Source organism: Orycteropus afer, unplaced genomic scaffold, assembly GCF_000298275.1.
Source record: "Orycteropus afer afer isolate SDZICR_OR568_19922 unplaced genomic scaffold, OryAfe1.0 scaffold00182, whole genome shotgun sequence".
NCBI lineage: Eukaryota > Metazoa > Chordata > Mammalia > Tubulidentata > Orycteropodidae > Orycteropus > Orycteropus afer.
Window position 1 is genome coordinate 5,706,203 of NW_006921769.1, and position 6,932 is coordinate 5,713,134.

Here is a 6,932-nt window from a genome sequence, read left to right on the forward strand (position 1 = left end):
GATGCCGAGCATCCTACATTTGGTTTACTTTTAATTTCTCCTGGCCCAGATTTTAACATTTCTCTTGTACCAAACCAGAAAACTGACTGCTGTTGAGTCAATACCAACTCATTGACCCCTCTCAGATAAATGGAAGGTTGCCTCATCTCTTGCCCATGCAACAGCTGGTGGATTCTAACCAACCGACCTTTTGGTTAGTAGCTGATGCCTTAACCACTTAAAATGCTTAAAATGAATGAGGGCATCCATAGACTGGGGGAAGGCTGTACTGTGTTGGCATGTAAAGAGAATTTGTTGATCTAACTGGATTGTTGGGGCCGTGGAGACAAGATACAGGAGATGTTTTATAAACTAGAAAAAAATGTATAAAAACCCACTACCATCAAGTCGATTCTGATTTAGCCACCCCTGTGGGGTTTCCAAGGTGCTAAATCTTTTAGATTGCCCCATTTCTGTGGAGGAGCTAGTAGGTTTGAACCACCAACCTGCTTAGTCAAATCCCTTCACTGCATCGCCAGAATTTAAAGCATGTTTTAAGTCTTGATACAAGATTATTCTAGACTTGAAGCTAAAGTAAAATAAGCAAGGACTGAGGATGGCACATGACTGGGCAGTGTTTTCTTCTGCTGGGTTGCTATGAGTCAGGCGACTTCATAGCACCTAACAGAGCTGAGGTTGGAACTTTAAATTTAGATGGAAGAACTTTTAAACACGAGCTCTGGTAGCGAAGTGGCTAAGGCACTTGACTGCTAACCAGAAGGCTGGTGGCTCAAACCCACCAGCCACTCCTTGGAAGATGGGGCAATCTCCTTTGTAGTGATACTGCCTCGGAAACCCAAGGAGGGGTCGCTGTGAGTCTGGTCCAATTCGATGGCACATAACTTAAACACAGCCTTGGACTCATATAAGCACAAGGAAGTTTTTGAGCTTTCACTCCTGAGCCAAAGACTGAAGAGGTGATTACCTGGCCAAGGAGATGATGTGTTTCAGTGTTCCAAGCAGAGGGTGGGGCAGCTTTCGGCTATGGCAATCAAACCAGTTGCCAGCTCCATAAGGTTTTCAATGGCTATTTTAGGAAGATGAGATTACCCCAAAACAAAAATCCTCACAACTGCACTAATAAGCAACATGATAAACAGACAATAGTGAAATTGAGGATTTCATTTTACTTGGATCCAGAATCAGTACTCATGGAAGCAACAGTCAAGAAATCAAACACTTATTGCACTGGACAAATCTGCAGCAAGACCTTTAAAGTGCTTAAGAGCAAAGATGTCACTGAAGACTAAGTTGAGCCTGACAAGCCATGGTATTTTCAATAGCCTCATGTATGTGAAAGGTGAGCAACAGTGAGTAAGGAAGGCCTCAGCATTGATGCATTTGAATTACGATGTTGCAGAACATTGAATATATTTTGGACTGCTGGTTAGTCAAATGCCTTAGGCACTATGCCACCAGAACTTCTTGGACTGCTAGAAGAATGAACAAACCCAGAACTATGGCCAAACACTCCTTAGCAGCAAGAATGGCCAGACTTTGTGTCTCATACTTTGGTCATGTTATAAGGAGGGACCAGTCCCTGGAAAAGAACATCAAGCGTGATAAAGTAGAGGGTCAGTAAAATGGGGGAAGACCCAAAATGAGATGGATTGACGGTGGTGGCTGCAACAATGGACTAGGGCATAGCAACAGTTTTGAGGGCGCAGAACTGGGTTGCATTTCACTCTTGTACATAGGATCATTCTGAGTCAGAACTGGCTCACGCCTGATAATTTTTGGGAAGCGGATCATCAAGCATTTCTTTTGATATATATATATGGGTGGATTTGAACTGCCGACCTTTCAGTTACAGCCAAGTGCACCAACTGTTTACAACAGCCAGGGTCTGTGCTAATGGTGTTTGACCCTATGTACAACAGAACAAAACACTGCCCGGTCCTGCACCATCCTCACAATCCTTGCTGCATTTGGGCTCATTGTAGCCACTCTCAGTCCATCTTGTTGAGTCTTCCCCTTTTTTCGCTGACTCCACCAAGCGTGATGTCTTCCTTTAGGTGTTGGTCCCTTCTGACAACATGACCAAAGTAGTGAGAGGTCTGGCCATTCTTGCTTCCAAGGAGCATTCCGGTTGGAATTCTTCCAGGACAGATTTGTTCATTCTTCTGGCAGACAATATTTTCAGTATTCTTGACCACCACCATAATTCAAAGGCATCAACTCTTCTTTGGTCTGTCTTATTCATTGTCGAGCTTTCACATGCATATGAGGTGATTGAAAATACCATAGCTTGGGCCTTCAAAGTGACATCTTTGCTTCTCAATGCTTTAAATAGGTCTTTTGCAGCACATTTGCCCAGAACAGTACAACATCTTGGCTGCTGCTTCCATGGGTGTTGACTGGATTCAAGTAAAATGAAATGCCTGACAAATGCAATCTTTTCTCCATTTATCATAATGTTGCTTACGATTCAGTTGTAAGGATCTTTGATTTCTTTATATTGAGGTGTAATCCATACTGAAGACTTAATAGTTTTCAATCTTCATCAGTAAGTGCTTCAAGTCATCTTCATTTCAGCAAGCAAGGTTGTGTCATCTGCATATCACAGGTTGTTACTGAGTCTTCCTCAGTCCCGATCCTTCACTGTTCATGTAGTCCGGCTTCTACGTATATTTGCTCAGTGTACAGATTGAACAAGGATGGTGAAAGGATACAACCTTGATGTGCACCTTTCCTGATTTTAATCCATGCAGTATCCCCTTGGAAGGAGCTCTGGTGTCATGGTGCCTAAGGCATTTGATTGCTAACCAGAAGGTTGGTGGTTCAAACCAACCAGCCACTCTGGAAGGAGGACTGGGTAATCTACTTCCTTAAAGATTTACAGCCTTGGCATCACAGGACTATTTAAAATAGGAAAAAGTTGGAAACAACCTAGGTGTCCATCAACTGAGGTATGGATAACCAAACTATGGTACATACACAGAATGGAATACTATGCAACCCTAAAGAATAACCTGGAATCTGCACAACAATGCATAATGTGGATGAACTTGGAGCACATTATGCTTAGTGAAGGACGTCAGTCACAGAAGGACAAATATTGTATCAGTCTGTTATTGAAAAGTCAAAGAACGATTTTATATATGGAAGGAAATTTTCTTTGTTGGTTACCAGGGGGAAGGGAGGGGAGGGAACACTGTTAGATAGGTGGAGATAAGTATTGATTTGGGTGAAGAGAAGGGCAATGTACCAAATGTGAGTGATCAACACGGTGGCGTTGAGGAAGAGGAAGACATACAGAGGTACATGGGAGGTGCATACAACAAACATGAACCCTTTTGCACATACAGTATTATGTTGTCAGTGAAGGCATACATGAGTATATGGTGGATGGGCTGAACTATTAGGTATGTCTATGCAGCAGGAATTGTACCCAAGAGCATGTATAGGGTTGGCAGACAATGGTTCTACAAGTGTATTTGTATGTTCTGTAAGAATTCCCAGGGGTATAGTAGAGCTGACAAGGAATAAGGTTTTAATCACTTCTTGGTGACAGTCAGTTACCCAGAGGGACCGAGTAGTTGAATCTGTGGGCTTGGGACCATAGTCGCAGGGGATATCAAGCTCAATTGGCATAACATACTACACAAAACATTGGTCTACCTTCTACTTTGGTGAGTAGCAACTGGCATCTCAAAAGCTTGCAAGCGGCCATCTAGATGCAACGATGGGTCTCTCCTCATCCAGAGCAAGGAAAAATGAAGAAAACTGAAGATTCATAGAAACAGTTAGTCCTTATGACTGGTACACCATGCGATCCTCAGCCTATACAACTATGAGACCAGAAGAAATAGATGGTGCCTAGCTACCACTATCAACCATTCGGAGTGGGATCTATGTAGGAGATCTGGATAGAGAGGGAGAACGATGTGGAACAAAACTCAAAATCATTTGGGGGGAAAAAAAAACGGGGAGGAGGGGGACGATCAGGTCTGCTGATCTGATTGAGCCTGATGGAACCACTGAGACTATGGCCCCTAACTGCCTGTCAGGTCTGGAATTGAACCTACAAAGACAGGCATATGAGTTGAATATGTACCTGAGGTAGATACTCTCCTTGGAGAGAACAATCATGGAAGAAAAAGGGCCGTTTATGCACAGGGAGACAGTTCAGGGGACAAGGGTGCATGGAGGGATGGACACAGGGAAGAAGTAACTATCGGGAGGAAGTGGGAGGGGAGCTATTGCACTGGGGCAAGTTGCAGTCAATAGCATGAGACAACATGTGTGTGAACTGCTGTATGGAAAGTGAATTTGCTCTGTAAACTTTCACCCAAATCACACACAAAAAAAGATTTATAGCCTCGGAAACCCGATGGGGCTCACTACGAATCAGAATCAACTCGATGGCAGTGAGTTTGGTTTTGGTTTTCAGTATCCCCTTGTTCTGTTTGAATGACAACCTCCTGGTCTATGTATAGGTTCCTTATGAGCACAATTAAGTGTTCCAGAATTCCCATTCTTTTCAATGTTACCCATAATTTGTGATGATCCACACAACCGAATGCCTTTGCATAGTCAATCAAACACAGGTAAACATCTTCCTAGTATTTTTTGCTTTCAGCCAAGATCCATCTGACATCAGCAATGATATCCCCCATTCTTCCTCCTCTTCTGAATCCAGCTTGGATTTCTACAAGTTCCCTGTCGGTATACTGCTGCAACCATTTTTGAATTACCTTCCGCAAAATTTTACTTGCGTGTGATATTAATGATATTGTTCAATAATTTCCACATTCTCTGGATCACCTTTCTTTAGAATGGGCACAAATATCAACCTCTTCCAGTCAGTTGGCTGGGACTTCCAGATATCTTGGCATAAATGAGTAAGCGCCTGCAGCACTGCATCCGTTTGGTAAACATCTCATGGTACTCCATCAAGTCCTGGAGCCTGGTGTTTCACCAAGTCCTTCAGTGAAGCTTGGACTTCTTTCATCAGTACCATTGGTTCTTGGTCATATGCTACCTCCTGAGATACTTGAACACTGACAGACTCCTCCCCACTCAGCTGCGCATGCTCTGGTGGCTTACGTGTTGCTGCAGTGCTGAGCCGATGGCACCAGTACTTCAACTATGTCCAGGATCAAGGAGGAGAGGTCCAGTGAACTTCCAGACTAAACACAGCGCTAAAAACCAAAAAGCAAACCCACTGCCCACGAGTCGGATCCGACTCATAGCCACCCCTCCTTGGGTTTCCGAGGCAGTATCACCACGGAAGTAGATTGCCCAACCTTCCTTCCCAGGAGTGGCTGGTGGCTTTAAACCACCAGCCTTCTGGTGAGCAGTCAAGTGTTTTAGGCACTACGCTACCAGCGCTCCTAATATAGGACTGGTACATAGTGCTTTATTGCCAGCATGATGTTTCAGCCAGATTTTTATCTAAAGCTTAATGGTTGTCTGCGGATAAAAGATGCATTACGATTTAGCTTTGCTTAGAAAAGGCATAGAAACTGGAGGGAGGTGGGAATCCTAAAGAGTCTTTATCTACACCAAAAACCAAAACCAAACTCACCGCCGTCGAGTGAGATCCAACTCATATCGACCCCTCCTTGGGTTTCCGAGGCAGTATCACTACGGAAGTAGATTACTCAACCTTCCTTCCGAGGAGTGGCTGGTGAGGTTGGACCGCTAGCCTTCTGGTTAGCAGTCAAATCCCTTAGGCACTGCGCCACCAGAGGTCTCCCGAGTTAGCATGAAATTCCCTTGAAAGTTGCTTTCTATCTTTTTCTCTATGTTCACATCCTTATCATTATATTCCTAACTTGGTTTCCAAGGACTTTGAGAAGGAAATATGCGAAATAAGAGCCAGAGAAGTGTTTTTTAAAATAATACAAACTATCCTTTCAAGTTTCCTTATGTACTAAGCAGGAGCTCTGGTAGCATAGTGCCTAAGGCATTTGACTGCTAACCAGAAGGCTGGCAGTTCAAACCCACTGGCCACTCCTTGGAAGGAAAGTTGGGCAATCTACTTCCGTAGGGATATTGTCTCAGGAAACCCAAGGAGAGGTCGCTATGAGTCAGATCAGGTCGCTATGAGTCAGATCCGACTCAATGGCAGCGTGTTAGGCTTGTTTTGGTTATGTACTAAGCAAGCTGAGTTACAAGGCATGTAAAGATGGGGACCCTGGTGATCCTCCTGTAGCCTTGTCAACCTGTGAGGTTCTGTTATCCTCTAATTATAAAGCGTAAGTTGAAAATGTCTTTAGTTAAAATAATATTTATTGACTCAATTGCAAATGAAAGAGTGCATGTGGCTATAAGTATTCTTCACACAGCTACTAGTAATACTTTTGTTGGTTGAAAGAATAGATTGATTAAATAAACTGGTACATTTGTGTAATGGAATCTTATATAAAACCTGATAGTATGGAGGAATATTTGTTAATATGTTTTTTTAAAAAAGCAGAATCCAAAATTTCTATAAGATCACATTTGGTAAAACATTAAAAAAGGAAAATAAGGATGAATGCAGCAGCAAGAAAAAAATGGAAAGGATATAAATAAAAGTAATTAATAAAGTTAATATAAATAATATAATTAATTAATTAATATAAATAAAATGGTCATTTCTGGAAAGATGATTTTTTCAGCGTTTTTGGTTTTTCTTTTGCTTATTTCTTTTTCTTTAATATCAAATATCTTTTGTAGTGTGAAACTATATCTTTTTAATTGACTGAAATAAAGGTACATTTTTGAAGTTAATGTTGTTGTTGTTGTTGTTATGTGCCGTCGAGTCGGCCCCGACTCATAGCGACCCCTCCTTGGGTTTCCGAGGCAGTATCAGTGTTAATGTTAGGTAGAAAGAATATAATAATTAAAAAAACAAAAAAAACCTATGTGTTTAGTGAACCGAGTGAATCCATATACTTGTCTAA